Raw genomic sequence first — 5131 nt, forward strand, 5'->3', positions numbered from 1 at the left:
CACATGGCAGGTAGCATCAGCTAAACACCCTGTCCAGCATAAAACAGGTGAGAGGAGAGGACCAGCTACATGAAAGCCCCCAGTGATCAAATCATGATTGAACCTCATGTCAAGCCACTTTCCAGGGAATGGAGTATTCAACTTTCTCCAGGAGCCCAGGCAGCCCACAGCCATTGGGGAGCATGCTGAGCCCATGCCAGGGCAAACATGGAGACAGGGGGCTCCAGCGTGGGAGTCCATCTGCCCAGCTGGGTTGTTTGTTCCTTGCAGAGGCTTCTTGCTTCAGAGAAAAGCCTGTTGCCATGCAGATGGCCTCACAGAGGTTTAGGCACCTCATCCCTTTGTAGTCCAGTGGGAATTAGGCACCTCTACCTTTGAGAAACTGAGTCTAGCTGCTTAGGTACAGCCTGCAAGGGGCTGCTCCTCAGATCAGTCACATCTCTGCCTTGTTCCCTAGGGGGTTGGACAGACATGACCCAGAAAACCATTGGAGCTAGGCCATGCAGCTAAAGGGCTTTGCCTGTGCCTGTGCCTGCCAGGGCTGGGCAGCTTCCAGCTGCACCTGCCCCATTGCCACTTCTCCCTGCTCTCTCAACTCTGATCTGACACGGGCTGGATGGCTTCTGTAGCATGTGCCTCCATACCAGGGCCAAGCAACTGGGAGCTGCACCCATACTGCCGCCATTCTCCCTGGCTCACAACTTCCTAGCTGCAATGTGGGTGCAGCTTCTAGTGAAAAGCCACACTTGGGCCAGCTATTTGCAAACTGCATCTGCACTGCTGCCACCACTTCTCCCTTCCCTGGGCTACAGTGCAAGTGTAGCTTCCAGTGGGGAGCTGTGCTGGCAATGGGCAGCTTTCAGCTATGTCTACACCATAGCTGTGGGTGAGTAGGGGGAGTGAGGAGAAATGGCAGCAACACAACAGTTTGCAGATATCTTGTCTCAATGCAACCCCCCACCAGCTGGAAGCTGCACCCACTCCACAGCCAGGGAGCAGGGGGTGCAGCTCTCCCCCTATGAAAATAGGGATGAGAGTACCCATGACCCTTACAGGGGCTCTTTGACAGGTTAAGGGCTTGGAGGCTGAAGATACTATGATAATAGGGGCGCAGATGTATTCCAGATAGAGGGGGGAATCGGAGAATGTGGGCAGAGGCTTGCTATTGACCTAGAGTTGCTTCTGCCTCTGGAAGAACCAGCTGCTTTCCAGGGCATCCCTTTGTATCCTGGTCCTGGGAGTCTGTCAGCAGGAGGGGACTGACTGCAGCCTTGCTGTGGCTGAGGTGTAAGAATGACATTCGTGGCATTGCCTGGAGGCTAACAGCAGGTTCTACCCAGTGGTGGCTGCTTTACCCTAATTATATCAGAGCAACAAGGGCCCTGGGACACAGGCTGAGACACCCAAGGGGGATGCTCCTTTCTCAACTACTGAGAGAACAATCAAGTGAAAACAGCCCCTTGGAGCTGGACCAGTGTGAATCACAGTGATGCCCAGCCCTCATAGCTGAGAAGCACCATTCAAGGGCCTAGAGCAGCGTGGCCTTGTGGGCACATGCAGGATGACCCTGTTTTGAGAAGGGGATTGGACTAGATGATCTTGTGAAATCCCTTCCAGCCCTACTTTCCTATGATCCTAATTTCATTGGTCTGGGTGTTGCCAGCAGCTAGGCTGCACAGGTCCAGCTGGGGCTGTGGGCATGTACACAGGAGGCCAGCCCATGCTGCCAGAGCATGGCAGGTGCTACCCAGAGTGCAGACAGAAGTTAAATTTATCATGCAATCAGCCCCTTGAAAGCACTCTACAGCCATACCATGATATGCCTGGACGGCTGCAAAGTGCTTTAAAAGTGGCTGAACACACAACAAATTAACCCTCATCAAATGATGGATGAGATGAAGATGCTCCACTTCAGACTGTCTTAGAGAACTTGTGTTCCCTACAGTTGATCTGCCTTGCATTTGGGGTGGGGGCACTCCTCTCCTGCAGGCAGGCTTAATTCCTGCCTCCTGCCCCCCGCCCCTCCCTACCCAACAGGCAAATGTCGGGGGGGAGGGTCACTCTAACTCATGGCACTTTATGTAAAGTACCACAAGTTAGGGCAGGGGCCTGCATGTCTGTCACAGCCCTAAAGTAAAGCCAATGCAGGGGATCCCTGCCCATCCCCACTCATGCTTCCTGCTTGCAATAAAAACATGCCCTGCACTCTGCTGAGTGCGTGACCAGGTCACTTCCCTTCTTCCTGCCTTTCACCTCCCAGCCTCCATCCACCTGGTCTATTTGAGGTGTGCAACCTGGGGCTGGTAGGACCCTCATGAGTTAGCTAGTCTGCCCTCTTGTGTAGCTGGCAGATGCATTACTCCTAGCCACCCCAGGCAGCTGCTAGACTGGGACCATGTTGCACTATGAGGGTGCCCAGTACCATCCTCTCAAGTGGGGCCACTAGAGGCTGGTGTAACACAAAGCTGAGCACTCCCAACGCTGTGGGCCAAGAGCTTCACTTTTCCTATGGACTGCTGCCTGGGCTCCTAGCTCAAATCAGGTTAACAACCTGAGAGAGATAAGGGATATCAAAATCTAACATATATATATCACCTCCCTGGGGCCCAGCCACCTGCTACCCTTTCCTTGCCCAACCCCTAGGAGCAGGCCTCTTCCAGTGACAAAGCTGCCTTGAGATATTATCTTCATGCAGGGATTGGAAAATGATGCATGAAGACACCTATGACCCCATGGGAAGGGTGTTGTGACCCTGGCAGGAAGAGGGATGATGGGAGGGGAAAGGTCTTTGTCTGGGAAACTCGTTTAGCAGAGCAGACACAGTAGTTTCACTTCCTATTTCTGATGTTTCACTTCCCCATCTTCTCCGTGTTGCTGCTCTTTGGGTACCCAGAAAGAGGACAGTGAGATTTTGAGTCTCTCCTGATCAGATTAGAAGGATTGGGGGATGGGAGGGCAGGGGTGAGGAAACTATTTCTGAATTAAGGGGCCTTACATTTTTAAAAGCTGAAGGCAAGAACATGGAGGGTGGGGAATTATTTTCCTCCTTCTCTGGGATTCTGTTTCACCACAGCCGTGAACCCCATGCTCCATGAACCTCGTAGATCCCCTACTGTGCTGCCCACACATAGCCAGCAAAAATCCCTGAAACCTGGTGGGAATAGCAGCTCTGTACAGGTTAGAGAGAGATGGGAGAAGAGGCCGAGCCATGGCCTGCCATGCTGTAGACTTTGGCTGTTTACTCCCCTTCCTGATGCAGCAAGCAGGAGCCCATAAGTATGTGCTTGGAATGGGAATGGATCCCAGTGCTAGATCCTTGCCCCAGGATTTAGGGAGAGGGAAATGATCAGTACTGAGGCCTTGTGCCTGGAGGAGTCTGAAACCCCCATGCTTTGTGGAATGGGTGCAGCACATGAAGCAGCTGGGCGCTTTGTTGACTATGCAGAAATGAGCTGATCTCGCATCTCCCGGCTGCACATACAATTTACAAACCGGGAAACAGACTCATTCAAGATGCAGACTGGGTCAGCAGTTCACCAGCCTTGAGCCTCCAAAGCTCATAAAGCCAGGCCTGAAAACCACAGCAGACTTTTAAAGCCAATAGTTTAAAGGCAGGCTGCCCCTTTGCTTCTGCTTCTCAGCTGAAGTGCTGGCCCATGCAGAGATGCTCCCTTGGGCATTAGAAGCTAGCTGTGTGACTGTCACAGAGCCTGGGTGTGATCTCGGTAACTTCCAAAGGAAGTGTGCACATCCCCTGAGCGACAGCTGCTGCAGCCATAGTGGAGTGCAGAGCCCAGCTTCCCCCCCCTACCCTATCCCTCCCCCGTGGGCAACACTGCCAGAGCAGAGCTCATGGCAGGGAGGATGCAGGCTGCCCACTCCACACTGATGGCATGGCACTGCCAGAGTGGAGACCGTAGAGGGAAGAGGCAGGTTTCCTGCTCCAGGCTTGGGGCTCCCTGCTCTGCTGCCCTCCCCCTGGGGGCGCCATGGCCCAGTGGGCAGCCACCATGGCTGCCAAGTTGAAGAGCCCCCTGCTCACCTGGCAGCAGCGTGGGCACAACTCCATGCTGCCACCACTGCTGTGCCTCACCTTGGTGGCCCTAGTGGTGTGGCACTCCCTCCCACAATAGGTCTCACCTACTGAGCAACAGAGGCAGCTCCTGCCCGGAGCTGGTCTGGTTCAGCTGCAGCCCCGCACTGCACCGTGGGCACAGGAATCTCAGGGGACATGTTTATTGTAGCCCTGTCTGCTGATGTTGTGATCCCATTTGGGGCTGCAACCCACAGTTTGGGAACTGCTGCCCTAAGGCTTAGGGCATTCCCGATGTGGGAACTGCATCCCCACACTGCCGGCCCATGTTCTGACCTCACAGGACTCCCACAGACCTCAGTCCCACATGAAGGGAGCCGACTGCCCCTTCTGCTGAACCCAAACCAGTGCTGGACAGTTACTTAAATTGAGGCCTGAGGTGGCAATTAGCTCCTCTGAGCAGAACAGTAAACAAACCTGGGGCACTTCTCATTTGCCTTCTGGTCTCTGAGCCTTCGTGCTGCATGTGGGCTGCACTTCTCCACAGTCCCAAGGTTTAGAAACTTTTGATACTAAATGGAAGCTGAGATGGTCACAGTCACCTGACTCTGGGAGCTGGGTCTTTTAGACTGATGCCAAACAGCTTCATGGTAAATCCACAAGTTAGCCGCACCGGGTCTCACTGCCAGTGCTGATAGCAACTCCACCAGGAATCTGCTCCAGTGGAGCTTGGGTTCACCACTCCTTGCCTCCCTCTGGCTCGTAGAGCAAGGCAGGCTCCAGAGCCCAGTGCATGAGGATGCTTGATCTCTGTTGCCGACTACTAGGGCTGTGTGAAGCTTCAGTAGCTTATTCAATGGAGATTCAGAGGCTGAATCTCCGAATCCGAATCAGATCAGGAGACCCATTTCATAGTTTCATAGCTGGTAGGGTCAGAAGGGACATGAGCAGATCATCAAGTCCAACCCCTGCCATGGCAGGAAAGAGTACTGGGGTCAAACAACCCCAGCAAGGTGTACATCTAGCCTCCTCTTAAAGACCCCCAGGGTAGGAGCCTGCACCACTTCTCTTGGAAGTTGGTTCCAGACCCTAGCCGCC

This window comes from Crocodylus porosus, unplaced genomic scaffold (assembly GCF_001723895.1).
Source record: "Crocodylus porosus isolate Cpor-Errol unplaced genomic scaffold, CroPor_comp1, whole genome shotgun sequence".
Lineage (NCBI taxonomy): Eukaryota > Metazoa > Chordata > Crocodylia > Crocodylidae > Crocodylus > Crocodylus porosus.